Source organism: Gouania willdenowi, chromosome 7 (genome assembly GCF_900634775.1).
Source record: "Gouania willdenowi chromosome 7, fGouWil2.1, whole genome shotgun sequence".
NCBI classification, from domain to species: Eukaryota; Metazoa; Chordata; class Actinopteri; order Blenniiformes; family Gobiesocidae; genus Gouania; species Gouania willdenowi.
The window spans coordinates 38,275,492-38,291,154 of record NC_041050.1 but is presented as its reverse complement, the minus strand read 5'-3'; the positions used below and the strand labels follow the sequence as shown (position 1 = coordinate 38,291,154).

Genomic DNA, 15,663 nt, shown 5'->3' with positions numbered 1-15,663 from the left:
TAAGCTAACTGCTACTGTGCTGCTAGTAGCTAAGCTAACTGCTGTGATGCTGCTAGTCGCTAAGCTAACTGCTGCAATGCTGCTAGTCACTAAGCTAACTGCTGCAATGCTGCTAGTCACTAAGCTAACTGCTGCAATGCTGCTAGTCACTAAGCTAACTGCTGCTACTGCTTTCCTCCGCAATTTTCACAGAAACAAACTTTATCTCAGGCTTAGCTTCACTTATTGGCTTAAAAAAGTTATTTTTAAACATTTACCAGCGCTGACATCGTGACTATTTTTACATTAAATCACCCTAGTAGCGTGGGGGCGTGGCTTTACTTTCCACTCTCTTCCTCACATTCGCGCTGTGTATACATTAAGTTTTGTGTTTACAATGAAATTTCCAGTGATTTCAACTCAAAAAAAGGACAGCTGTCCAAATATAATACTTCAAAATTTAATTACACACCTAAAAGTGAAAAATGGGTTAGATTTTTTATTTTTTTAAACGAGGTGCTGGATCCAATCAAATAAGTGCAGGTCAAAATCTGTGAGGTGCCGGATCATGCTCCGTCAAGATCCGGCCCAAAATATAATAAGCTCTGCTTATAGCATATAGTAGACATTATATATTATATATAGTATAGTCATTAGTACTTCATTAAACCATGTTAGCTTTAGCATGCTAACCATCACGCCCCACCCTCTCACTCCATGGTACCGCTAGAGCAACACAAACTATTTCAAATATTAATTGATTAAATGTGGGTTTTAATTTATTAATTTATATGCATTCACTTGTGATGTTAATAAAAACTATGACAAAAATGATTCCTTTATAAAGCTTTATTCCCCACACTTTTCTCCTTTTTTCATTTTGTTGTAAAACCCTGGTTTTATTCCATTCCATAACCAGTTTCTCACCGACTGTCACTCTTAAACCTGATGATGAAGAAAAAGGGAAATGTAAGATACACTTTTAGTGTTATATAACAGTATAGTGCCATCATTATAAATCTCTCTACATATCAAGCTGACACAATCACATCATTTTCTGGTGCTTTAAGGTAGAAAAGCAGCGTTTTGTCGATGATTTGTGCTGGTGTTTCACCTCCGAGTGTCACTCCAGGAGCAGATTAGCTCCATACGCCACGATTACTCAACTACTCAGTCCAACACAATGTTAGGACACGGCGTAGCTCCTGGACATTGTCTTGTTAGCCGTGTCAGTCCATTTAATGACGTTACTGATGGATTCAACTGTGTGTGTTAGATTATAATAACATCTGTGCTGGTTTTACAGCAGAAATGTTCAGATAGAGACAATATAAATACATTACAGCACATGTCAAACTCAAGGCCCGGGGCCCAAATCTGGCCCTTTAGAGCAGGGATGGGCAACTGTTATCACAGTGGGGCCACAAATTTAAGTTATTTTGTGTATTATATTGGGCTTCATATTATTTCGAAAATCTTAAATTACAATTTTTGGTGGATTTGTCTTGGGGGGCCGCACAGAATTAGACTGAGGGCCGCATGTGGCCCCGGGCCACCAATTGCCTATGTCTGCTTTAGAGGATCTAATTGAACCGCAGGAAAAAAAATGACAAAGAAAACATGAATCACTGCGTAAATGACCATTTAGTTCAGTTGTAGATACACCTTCAAATACACAAATCCAATGAGACTGCACAATATTTGCAGGGATTACAGTTTTTAATGCTAATATCACATGATGGTAGTCGTTTCAAATCTCAAATTGTTGAAAGAACTCTTGATTTTTCAAAATCATGCAATTTTCCTCAAATTGTTCCTCAACATTCCCCCAAATTTAATAAAAATTTGTCAGAAAAATCAAGAAAATGCGATAAAGAAGCTGCAGGGACCGACATCTGTCACTGTCCATTGTTTGGATATTATCAGTGCCTTACATACTTTATATATCAATTATACGTAAAAGTATAAATTAGAGCACAATAATAATAATAATAATAATAATAATAATAATAATAATAATAATAATAATCTGTGGCCCACTTAAGATCAAATCGCTCTATATTTGGCCTCTGAACTAAAATGAGTTTTGCACCCCTACATTATAGAACAGCAAAATCATAACTACTGTATGATTATCTATCAGTTAGATTCGGGTAGGAAAGGTAGGCAGTGCCTACCAAGGGTGAATTGATATTTTGATTATTTGTTTTAATTAACATGTTTATTTTTCCATTTCCGAATACCTACAGTACCTAAACATTTGATAGTGTCAGCATTTTGTGCTTTTCATAACCCAAATGACTAAACATCACTATTTCCTGGTACGGCAGAGACGCTGCACAGTCTCACTTCGCTGTGAGGCAGGAGGCGGCCACGCCCCCTCCCAAAATGAAAATGGCTGCTCTGCCTCTGTTCCCATAGCGTGTTTATATGTGTTTGCACATGTGCAGTCACTTCCCCAAGATGAAAACATTTCACATAAAAACGTAACCATGCTATGCTAAATGCTATTACGTACATTCACAGCGGATTTGATCCAGCATGGACGCTGCTACGTTCTTTAGCTAGTGGGCGGGACAACACTACAGGAAGGACAGGGGCATCCGAGCAGATCGCCTGTATTAAATAGATGGTGTGGCTGATGTGTGTTTCTGGGTTATACAAATTAAAAATAGAGTTTCAACAACTTCAGCACAGCTGGGAGTCCATTTTGTGTCCAAGTGTGCAACAATTATTATGATGGTACCCATTAAAAAAGGAAAAAACAACAGAAAATCCCCCTAAGTTGTGAAAACTGAACGTAGGAGCCCCTACGCTCAACAGCACTGGCGAGAATTTATTTGATTTTTATTTTTTTATTTTACCTGTCACTGGAACGAGAATAAACCTCATTAAAATGATACTACTCTTGTCATCTGTCCTTGGAGCTGTAGAGAAAAACTTTACAAAATGTATTGTGTGGACAGGCATGGAATTATTTTATTGAATTAAATACTGAATAATTATTCAGTTTAAACCCAAAAACCTGCGTGTGGTTTACAGATCCTGTACACAGGTGCTATGAGTCCTAATGTGAAGTGATAAAATAAGAAATGACACTGAAATGAGGTTTTGGATGTACTTCACCTGAGATTAAAATACTGATAAAAGATAAGAAAAATAGCTTTATATCAGACTTTTTTTAGTTGTTTTTTTTTTCATCATAAACACTGAAATAAATCTTGCATTCTTCCAATCTCATCTTCAGACAAAACAGGAGTTTCTGTAATTCAGCCGCAGGTTAACAAGTGTTTTGGTGATGACATTGTTTTCATCGCCTCAGTCCAAAATGGATTTAAAAAATAAACCTTGTGTGTTATAAGGCCAGATTAGCAATGACATCAGTGCTTTATCAACGACAAACAGAGTACAACAGATGCCAGAAATTGATGAGAAACTCAGTCTGAGTCTGGATTCCAGGGGTGTTGAAAAAAATAGATTTTATGTCAGCGCTAGGACCTACTTTAACCATATATGATCCCACATGTCATCCTTTTGCACTATGTAAATTGATTTAATAGTCTTTTAAATCCTCCACCTCTTGCAGCTGTAGCTTCTAATCGGCCTCCATCCCCGTTATCTGATTGTGTTTCCTTATCTGCTCCCACTGTGTCCTATTTCTGTCCAAATACTCCAGCTTTTCAGATCACCATCATCATCTTCATCCCCTCACCGATCTGTTTCTAGGGAAACAGCCTCTGAGCCAATTGCTTGACCTGAGGGTATTCAATACATATAAGCTGTGTGTGTGTGTGTGTGTGTGTGTGTGTGTGTGCTTAACCTGAGGGTATTGATGGCGACCCTCGTATAAGCCGTGCTCCGTCTGCTCCACATTAAAGAGGACAGAAGACCTCATCACGCTAACATGACGGAGGTACCGTACATGCAAATTGTCCTCAAGAGTGAAAAAAAAAAAGCGTCTGCACACGCAACAAAAGTGGAAACCACATGATGCACAATTTACAGGAATTTAAAGACCCCATAAACTCAAACTAGTGCAAAACAATGCAAAAAGGAGGATTGAACAAACAAAGAAAAAGGGCTGCACTCTGAGTTTAGAGCATTTGGTGTACACGTGAAAAAATAATATCTGTGTTGGAAATTAGTGAGGGTCATGGGCCATTTGGCCTCAATTTAGCCAAGAATACAACCCACAACCTTGTTCCTTGGGTCAAAATTTTTTGTCAACCACTTTTTATTCTCCGCTCAGCAAAAGGTTGCTCCAGGGTGAGCTCCGCCCCCTCACACACACAGCACTGCTCACGTCAGTCTATCTGAAGCTGCCGTGCTGCCATACATCATGGATTGTTACTTGGTGAAGACCAGACACCAAACAAATGAAACCAGTCCAAGTTCCCACAAACACCGTGACAGAGATGTAGCAATGATTATGAACTGAACATTGGACTAAAGCATGCTAAGCTAACCCACAGACACATGAGACTGGAATAAATGTTAACGCTAACGAGCAAAGTAACAAGTTTGGATGAACTATGGCCGGGCCCGCGGAACGTCTCCGTGCCAAATAGCACGTCCCATGTTTCCGAGAATTCAGTCAAATGACACGGTCAGTAAAAAAGGTCTTAACATCTGCTCATAGAATATCATGTCAAATTACAGCCTGATTCAACGAGCATTAACAGTGGCACAGATGGAGTAATAGGTCCCGTTCATATATTGATATGTGTCAATGATTCAGAACCACCAACTGTTGCAATATTTGACTCTTAAATAAATGAGAAAACTTAATGGAAATTGGAAATTACCAGAAAAGGGGGGTGGGCCAACAGGAAACATTTAAAAAAAGGTCTCTGAGTGTCTCATCATATTCATTCATAGAGTATTCATACCAAACTGTATTCTGATCTAACAAGAACGAATGGAATGGTCATTTGAAAAATAGGGCCTCCGGGGGCCCCCATGACACGTATAGGGTACTGGGCCCCCTTTTATATATTGGTATGTGTCAAAGTGAGGGCGTTTTCAGTCCGACCTAAAAACTAACGTCACGGTAATAATTATATTTCACGTGTTCACAGACAAAGCTGGTCCCATTAGACAGTAATGTAACTATTGTGATTATTACTCCAAAATATCCTGTTAGTACTGCTCTCAGTAATGAATGATTAAATCAAGTCAAATCTGCTTTAATTATAGGAAATTACAGATAATATATAATTATATATATAATTTTTTATTATCATTTAATTATCAGATATAAAACAAACTATTCAGAAGCAGTAAAAACACTATTGGAGTTATTTTTGCTTTTCATATGCTTTTAATTTTTTTTAGAAAAGAATTTCATTATAAATGAGGAAATAAATGAATTATATACAATAACACTAATGGAATGACTCACATGCACAAACATGTTCCATAAATTATCAATATAGTGCTCTATGTGTCAGCAGCTATTGTAGACTTACTTAATGTGTATATGTCATTACTGAATCAGATTCTAGTGATGATGCATTCAGGTTAATTTGTGCTTGAAAGTGTAATACAGGATGTAAAGGTTGTTAAGAGCTACATAAACACATCTGTCTTCAAAAGCGTGTGCTTTTCATGTATTTGGTTTGGTAGAAGCTTCTGTGCATCTTAATCTATAAAAGTATCCACGCTGTAACTAGTTTTTTCTATGACCCCCCAGTTATTTAAAAAAATGAGCAGAGATGTCCGTAAAACAAAGTAGTAGGCTTAAAAAACAAAAAAAAAACAAAAACAAGGTTAAAACTGGTAGTTACATGTGACACCTAAGGCCGCCCCACCCGACCCTAGAAAATTTTGCAAAAATGATGCTATATGGTGGCTTTTGGTGCATTATATTAGTGTAATTGTGGCTTTTCTTCTGTCTATTTTGTAGCACTTTTTCAAGTATGCATTTCAGTTTGATTTAGTATTCTAACTCATTGATTTGATCAGATCATTGATGAGCTGTGCCTCATTAAAATATGTGTGGGAACAGTTTACGATCCATCCTCATCTGCATATGACAGCTTGTTTCACACTGTAGTGGATCAAACAGTGACTTCACGTCAGACATAGTGTGAAAATAGTTGAATCACTGTGACCAACGTGGACAGAAGTCTGTGTCTGTCAGAGTTTGAATTCATCGTGCAGCAGCAGCTGAGTGATCACAGCTGCTGCTGCGTGACGTACGAGTCCGTGTGGCTTCAAATGTAACTAAGTCCATATTTCTAGTGCAATATAATGTTTCACCTTATGGGGGCGCTGCACTTATTCCAGGGTTAGAAGAACGTAAGAGGAAAAGGACTTACGCACACCGGAGAATGCGCGTAAAGCCATATTGAATGGGAACACCCACATTTCAGGGCTGCTCCACCTACAGTGCATAACTGGGATGAAGGCGTGCAGCGACTGACTTAAGTACAGGGGGAGAATAGCACACAGCCAAAAACAGCGCCACTGCATGGCTTTTTGGACTTACGCACATGGGAGAATAGAGTCCCTAGTACCTTTCACAGTTACAAAACAGCAAGGTGCTTTATAGTTCATAAAAAAAGATCAAATACAATGGAAAAGTAGAAAAAAGACATGGAACAGGTGAAGATGAAGAAATCACAAATATTTAAAATCATTAAAATCAACAGTGTAGATAGATCATCATTCAGAGGTAAAGTTGTACAGTATATAAATGCCTTTGTGATTTTGCAGATGTCAAATGCCTGATAGATTGGTCAAACATTTATACATATATATATACATATATATATATATATATATATATATATATACACAGTATATATATATATTAAAAAAGGAGCCAAGAGGCACAAAGATATTCATGCAATAGATAGGACAGTGCATTAAAATGCATGCGTCTAACCACAGATGCATGCAGAGGAGAAAGCACATATGCATCAACTGGGGAATTGGAAAACGCACAAATCCATGACATCATGTAGATATACTGGCATAAAAATATACTTCAGGTGTAGCATGTGGTGAACCCTTCAGTCTTGAAATCCCTGTGGGAAGATGTTAGTATGTTGAGTGCAGGAACCTCTGTGGAATCGTGGAGAAAATAAGTGGTTGTAAAATGTAAGAGTGGTTATGTATTAGATACTGAGGGCAACGTACTGAACTATGCAGAATTGTGTATTCATAATAAAGTAGATGAAGGTAGCAAATAAACAACTTAGCATAGGCACGGGAAAACAAGTCTGAAGATAAATCAGGCAAAGTTAGCATCTATGTGATTATTGGAATAATAAATATTTGTTTTGATGAACATATGTATATATAGAGCTTGAACATAGCTGTTTTAAAGAGGATGAAATCTAAAAAGGAAAAGCAGCTATGATGAGATGGAGGGAAAAAGGAACATTTATAGAAAAAAGCAGGAGAGAGAGCACAGCTGTTTTTTGTTGACCAGGTTATTAGCTATTGTGTGCACTGACAGCTCTAATGGAAAAAAATGATGGGGAACTTAAGAGAGAGAGATGGAAAGTGAAAGGTATGGGGCCAAAAATAAAGGACCAGGATGGCAATGTAATGAAAATAGAGAAAAACAATGAAGAGAGAAATGATATGAGAACAGGAGCAAAAATAAAAAGAGAAAAGTGGAGAATGTTAAAGTGGTGAAAATGGCGTTATTTTTCTCTATATGGAAGGTACGTATGTTCTGTCTGCTCATCATATATATATATATATATATATACACTGACACTTGTAAATGAACCATTTAAACTAAGTGAAACACCTGCCTGTTTACATATGAACAGGTGATATTAAAGGTTACCTGTAATGGAAATGTATATCACAAAAAATGTATTGAATGTATTACCAAGAAACAATAAGTGCATTTTTGTATAAGAAAAAAAAGACTTAACGATTTAATACTTTGGGGCATAAACTATAGAGAACCGCCATTTTGGTCAGGATATGACAGAAGTCCAGGAGGCGATGGGGGAGTGGAGGGGGAGAGGACGGGGGAAAGAGCATCAGATCTGCACATTATCCATGGTGAAAATACAGTCATAACCTTGAGCTGGCGTGAGGGTGGCCAGTGGTGATAAGACAAGTTATTTTTGTTTTAGTCTATGACTGTTTCAGTAACCTTGAAATCTTTGGTCTCAGCAGTAAATCAAATAATGTTAACGTTAAACCGTCAGCCAAGCGTTCAGCTTCCCTTAAAGTAGCCTCCTGCTCACTTTTGAGTTCGTTCATCGTATGAGTCTGAGTGTTGAGTATTCTGCCACATCCTTCAGAAATGACTGACAGCCTTCCCAAAACAGCTGCCAACAAAACAGACTTTGCGGTAGATCAGAAAACTGCCAGCTCCAATCAACAGCATGTCTACTATCATAAATCAAATTATGTAGATGTCTTCCACGTCTTCAACGGAAAGCATGGACAGACACATGACCTTCCACTTGTTCCAGGGGTCCATCATGTATCTGGCCACAAACGTTCCGTCTGGACACGCGGGCTCACCTCGGCCCAGTGTTCTTGTTGGAAAAATGTGGTCGATAGCATTAAGAGAGAATTTGATCAATTCCATGATTTTGGTTTTTGGATAAATTCTCCTGTAGAGCCACACGAATAGGAAGGAGAGTGGGAGCAGAGAAGAATGCGACCGCCTTCACCAAGAGGCCGTGAACAAAAGGTCTGTTTACATTGTGGGAAGTGTAGTTTTTCAGCAGCAGTGGATTAAATATCACCTTACTCCTCCCTGCACCCACTCAGCATCAGAATTAGCCCATGGCTGAGTAGTTACGGGGTGGAAATGAACCAATATGGTTAGAAACTGGCTCTTTTTGCTTGACTTTTGATTTTGATGTCAATGTTTTTCTTGTTCCTGTTATCTTCCCCGTCTTGTCTTTATTTTATTATTTATTTTTTTCTAGGGTTGTAAAGAAATGAAAATTTGTGGCCAAAGCCGAATAAAATATAATCACTTGGCCAAATACCAAATACGGTTGTTATGTTTCTCACTATTTTTAAATATTCCAGAAGCCTTTGTTTTTCACAAAAAGCACAACAAAGTTTTTCATTTATATTAGGCCTTCAAATAAAACAAAACATGCATTAAAAAAAAAACTGAAGTGCATTAAAGTGGATAAATACAGTAAATTGTTCTTTTGGCACAAGTCTGCTTAGCCACAGTAGACAAGCAAATAGTGTAAACCTAGGGCCTCATAAAATCAGTTTCATTTTTTTCCAAATTAATTTCTATTTTATCTAGTTTACCACTTTCATTTTTTAAATTACGTTTTTCTTTAAGAAATATTTAATTTAAAAAACATATATATTAGTTTTTAATTACTGTGAGGAAACAAAATACTTAACATAATTAAACAAAAATGTCAAAAATCAACATACAATTAAAAAGTAGATTTAAGTTGTAGTGTAGTGTTATGTCATATAAAGATGGATAAGAACAGCATTAATGCACCTGATTTCCTCTCAGGGATCAATGATTTACTGAATCTGATCAGGTTTAATGATTATGTTTTGTCAAGTTAGTTTAAATTAACCTAATTTAAATGATCCTGATGACATCATTCCAGACCGTAATGATTAAACAAAACTAAATAGACACAAGGAAGCATCAGTTATTTCACCACTAAGGGTCAGAATATTTGACAGTATCAGAAGTTAATCAATAAACTACTGTACAATCCCTGGTATTAATGGTCTCATCAACAACAACGTTTCCCATGGACCTTCTGTAGTTCTGATGAGATGTTGTTAGAATGTAACACTAATAAAGTTGCTCCAACTGGCATTTTTTTGTAAACCGGAAGTTCCCACTGAAACGGTTGTACTTGAGGTAGCTAGCTGACTGTGAACGCGTACCTACGAGACACGAACAAAAGGCTGGAATAAAAAGAACTAAAGGACAAAACGGACTGAGTTACTCTTCGTTAGCCAGACATAACAGTTCGAACACTGAGCAGGTGAAGATGTTCTCACGGAGCACCGCTACACTCCACGAAAAACGGACGAAGCTTTACAGACACAGCAAAGTTAAACGGGCACAGGAGGGAGGCTCTGTATTTAGGAGTCAGTGATGATTTGTGTTGTTTAATGCAGCCAGGACAGGGCGGTGCACCTAATAAACGGTCCCCGGAAACATTTCCCCATTAAAAATGTCCTTTGCCCCACGGTGACCGCGCTTCATGCCGATTCTGTCCATTTCCGTTTTTAACCATTTTCATTGGTCAATTCCGTGATTACCTTCGCGATTCCGTTAATGTGGATGTGCCTGTATGTTAAGCCCCAAATACTGTGAAATGCTTAAGAAATCTGTGCGTCGGACACCGTGTCACTGCACGTTGTTTGTTTGCCTATTCGGCCGTGCTTTTAACTCACTCCACCGAAGGCTGAATGTGGCTTTTTTTGCAATATTCGGCCGAAGATATCCGGTTACCAAATATTGGGTGCATCCTTAGTTTTTTCTCTTTAGTTAAAGTCTAAATGTTGTATCGGGAGCCATCTTCTTCAAGCCCCTTGAGGGTTTTTGGGTATGTTTAGAAGCTGCATTGTGAAGGAATTCTGTCTCATTTCATGCCTGTGTGCCTTTAGTTTTTTGCTATTTTTTTTTTACTATAGTCACGGCATTATAGGAAGTTTGACAACTGCCGGTGGCCACTGCATTCATCAAAGTGGTTTTAGGTTTTTGTTTGGTACAAGACATGAACTTAAATTGCCTGGAAAGACTTGGTTCGAGGTTACATTTCATAAATCCTGCTAATAAACAATAAATCAGGAAAAACATTTGAGGACCAAACACAAGTCATGATATTTGTCTCTGCACAGCTTCTTCATGAAGACGACCCTGTGCGCTACACAGTAAACACATTCAGTATAAAACTGCATTTGTGGGACACAGTCTAAATATTTATACACCAGCACTCACTGCTCCATTTATCTTTATGATGCAGTGGAGAAAAAACACAAACTGAGACCAGCTCCATCCTCCGAAGCACATAACATTTTTTTTGTTTACCAATGTTGAAAAGAGCAGGACATAAATTTGCACTTTAGTAGCTCGTCATGGATGCTTTAACTCTGACATTAACTCGCTGAGATCTCTTAAAACTCCATGTCCTGCTCACCTGAGTGTGAGCAGCAATGAGGCAAAGTTAATTTAAAAAATATATAAACCATCTTTTAGATACACAATAATTTGGCACTACATATTAGTGAGCCAATACATTTACATTTATTACCCACCTATACGTATGGAAATAGGTGGGATTAATTCACATTTTTTGTAAAACACCTTTATTCCCTACAGCTGCAATGATGCTGGTCTGAAACACACGATTAACTTATTAAAGGATTTTTATTATCAACAATATCTATAATATGAATGATTTTATTTCTGAATGATTGCATTTAGAGGACCTGTGATTAATGTTGAAAATGAGATTTTTTAGCCTCTTTAAAACCACATTTGTGTTATTTTTGATGAACACATTAAAGCTGCAGTATGTAGAATGGTGAGACTTGTATGGAATCAACCACGTTCCCCCCTCCCCTTCCCATTTCTAAACCGATCGTCCCTTACTGGCATCCTCAAAACTGTGGAGCTGTTAATGACATTTTTCTCAGTAGCGACTCGTGACAATTTTAGTTTCATTACAGTTTTCCTGCAGTGAAACCATGTTGAAATGTTAATATAATGGAATCAATTTATAGACCAAAATGTATTCTAAACTTTTCACTCATCAAAGTAAAGAGTTGCAACACGGCTTTTATACAGACAAAGGGGGTTGGAAGTAGGGATGGGCGATTTGGACTAAAAAAATTATCCCGATAATTTCGGGTATTTATCACGATAACGATAAACATCACAATTAATAAAAAACTATAAATAAATAAAACAATTCCCAACTTAAAGTGTAAACATGTTCCTTACAAACAAATACATTTGAATACATCAACACACTCATGAGCTGATATTTTATGGAATATATTAGTGCATGCAGATCACTCTTAGTGTTATTGTACAAATTTAATTTATTTCCTCACTTAAAATGAAATTATTTCTAAAAAAAAAAAAAAAAGCACAAATAACTCCAGTGTTTTTACTGCTGCTGAATCTTGTTTCATTTATCTTATGAGTTACATAAAGTTATGATTGATAATTAAACCAGATCAAGCTGATGATTTAATCATTCAGTATATTTCGGTGTAATAATCTCAATAGTTACATTAGTCTAATGGGACCAGCTTTGTCTGTGAACACGTGAAATACAGTTAAAAAATAGTGTTTCACAAGTTTGGACGAATGCTTAGTGACATTGACATTATGCTAACATTTATTTCACACATGTGACATGTTTAGCTTTTATCCTTCCATAGTAAAGTGTTAAATCTGACCACAAACAAATCGATGGTTCTCTGTGGTTTTATGACAGTAAGACGTGTTCTTTTTACTTGGTCTGTTCCTTATATGGAGAGGTTAGCATCAGCTCTTAGCCCAGTCTGTGTGTCGGTGGGTTAGCTTAGCATAGTTAGCTTTAGTTGAGTTTCCAGTTCATAATCGTTGCTACGGGTTCATCTCTGTCCCCGTGTTTGTGGAACTTTGGGTGGATCTGATGGAGGAACTTGGATTGGTTCACTTTGTAGGATGGTTGTTTGGTTTTAACCAAGTAGTGGTTCATGACGTATCGCAGCACGGCAGCTTCAGGTACCGTGACAAGCACCGCCGTCTGTGGTTGTGAGAGCTGGGGGCGGGAGGCGTGGTGCACACCGTGGCCACGGAGGTTTCGCTGTGGAGCTCTTGAGAATAATAAGTTGACAACAGTTTTGGAACAAGGATTTTATGGTCATTCTTGGCTAAATTGTGGGACAAATGGCCCGTGGTCCTCCCCAATTTCCGACATGGGAATTAATCGTTTATATCGTGGGATGACATATTCTTACCGGTGAGAATATCTTTTGACGATAACTCATAAACGATAAAATATTGGACATTCCTAGTTGGAAGTAACCAACAAAAGTTGGAACACCTGTAAGAATGAGCAGCACCAGCTTTCAAGGCTGATTCAACCTTCATTGTTGAAGAACAGTTTTAATTTTTAACCCACTTTGTGTTTCCTGAAAAAGACCTATTTGTATAATTCTGAAATGTACATTATTTTTCAGTTTTGGATAACCAAACCTTTTTTTAAGCTCTCGCTGTCCTTTACGTACCTTTGTACCATTTTAAACTATTCATTAGACTTACACAATTTTAATTTCAATAAAAAACTGAAAAAAAATCACAGATGTTAGTTCTACCTCAGGTGTGTAGTATACATTTTCAGTGAAATAGTCCACAACGTTTAAGACTTTAGGTTGGTTTTTCTTCTGTTGCGCAATTCTTCTTCACAATGTAAATGGTGAATCAACACTGCACCCAGCAGTTCATGTATGGTACTGCAGCAAAGAAGCAGAAAGTGTCCGTTGGCCTGATTTTATCATGAATTTACAACAATAATGTAAAAATTCAGCCTCAGAGTTGAAAAAAAGGGCTTTTTTCTTGTAAATATATTTTTACAGCAGTTTTGGACTAAATGTTGGGATTCATTGGATTTTTAAATGTTTGAGGAAGATTCTGAGGACACTTGACGGAAAATATGGATTCAGTAAGACATTGTTGTATAAATACTCCGACAAGCATCTCTAACTCTGCCTATGGTTGGATGCTTTAAAAAGAATATTTAATAGTTAGAGATGAAAAAAAGGTGAATTTGAAAGGCGTAAATCTGTGCAGCTTCATGCCAGCCTCGATGGAAGTGTAGGTGTGTTTTTTAAGTCTTTAAGTAAAGGTCAACGTGTAACAACAGAGAGTCAGGTGTGGAAGAAACAAGATTAGGGAGAGAGGGATTTGGTCCGAAGTTAAGGTGCAAAAGGGAAACAGGAAGGAAGTCAAAAAATGTATAAAAGGTGACATTAAAGGAGGAATAAAAAAGGTGGAAGGTTAGTGAAGGGGGGGATATGAAGAGATGAAGAACAAGAAGATGAAGAGGTGTTGGGCAGGTGTGATCCTTCACAGTTTGGGTGTATGTTTAGCCAGGAGCAGCCGTGGTAGAGCAGGGGATTATGGGATTACGATCAGTGTCGCTGGTCATGTGAGTCGGCAGTGACCCTGGTTGCCTTCCTCTCAGTAAGGAAGCTTAGGATGGCCGTGAACACACACACACACACACTTCATTCTCCTGGACACAACTTCAACGCTTGCTCTGTCTTTCTTTTTCGTTCCCTCCATCGTTTCCTCATACCCTCTTCCTCTCCCGACACCTTCTTGTTCCTCTTTTTTAATTATTGCTATTTTTGACTATTTATCTCCCTCCCTCGCTCCCTCCCACTCCTTCTCTATCTCTATCTCTTTCTTCCGGATGTCAGGCTCCTTTTGGCCGTACGTTACACATGCACGGCTTATCCATGCCCGTGCAAATCCAGCATGATTCTCAGCTTTTCTTTTTTTTTTTATCTGAGAGAAAAACAAATACAGTGGAGGACTCAGAGAAAAAAGATCTTTGTTTGAACAGAAGAAACTCACACTCTGTGCAGAGTGTGAATAAAGGACAAAGGAACATCATTGGCCTGGGTAAGTCCAACTGCCCTCATATGTCTATGACTAGAACTAAACGGTTTTCAGATATATATTTAATGGAATATAGAAAGACTGAAATAACATTAGTAAATACAATTTAAATAAGATAGTTTTCTCTTCACAAATAATCAGTTTAACTATTATTTTTACATAATAGATAAGAGAAGCTAATCCATATTTATCCCCAAAGGAGAAATGTAGGTATTACAGCAGCTAAAGATAGTATAAATCAAATTTGGGGTCAATTACAATTAAATCCTATATTATCCATGGTTAATTACAACTCATTATTACAGTGGCCGACATTTTGCTCCAATTACAACTAAAATTACAATTATTTTTCCCTTTAAACTCAATTATAAATACGTTCTCAATTACAATTAATCACAATTACCGAGCCTGAAATAAGTAATTCCCAAAATGTTAACCTTCCTCTTGTGTTAGCTTTCTGTTAGCATCTCCTATGATAACGGGTCAGTTTTAACCCATGTCTTTAAATCAGCTGTAAAATACATTAAAAACATTATCTATCCTTTCATTTGTTTTTCATCTCTTGGTTACATTTTGTTAAAAAACAAAAACGTTTTCTAAATATATATTTAATGGAATATAGAAATACTGCAATAATATTTGTATATAAATAATATAAATAAGGCAGGCCTGCTTTAAAACTGTAATTTTCTTCTTCACAAAGAATTTGTTAAACAATTAATTTCACAAAATAAACAAGACAAGCTAATGTATATTTATCCCCAAAGGAGAAATGCAGGTGTTACAGTAGCTCAAGGTCGTATAAATACAGGAAACAACAAAGCAAAGAACAAAATATATACTGTTAAAGGTCAGACGATTTATCAATGTAGGTGATGTAGTTTATGCCCAAACTCTCAATTTCTGCCATAAAATGTAGACATGCTAATATTATGTATTATATTTTTAATATATATACTTTTGATAGAAATGTAAAGACTAGTTAAAAAATTGCAAAAAAAAACAAATGTAACACTGATGAACAACCTGTTTCAGTTTTACTGTTTGTACAATTTACTCAATATTTTTTATTGTCT

The 15,663-nt window shown here is 37.1% G+C and overlaps 1 long non-coding RNA gene across 1 annotated transcript; it reads right to left on the bottom strand.

Annotated features, from left to right (window-relative positions):
- Window positions 1-310: 310 nt before the first annotated feature.
- Window positions 311-12,583, bottom strand: LOC114466628 (uncharacterized). Its single transcript, XR_003674456.1, has 3 exons — window positions 12,412-12,583; window positions 9,898-9,906; window positions 311-320 (listed from the first exon to the last, which is right to left on the bottom strand). It is a non-coding gene; the product is annotated as an uncharacterized LOC114466628 (long non-coding RNA).
- Window positions 12,584-15,663: the final 3,080 nt, after the last annotated feature.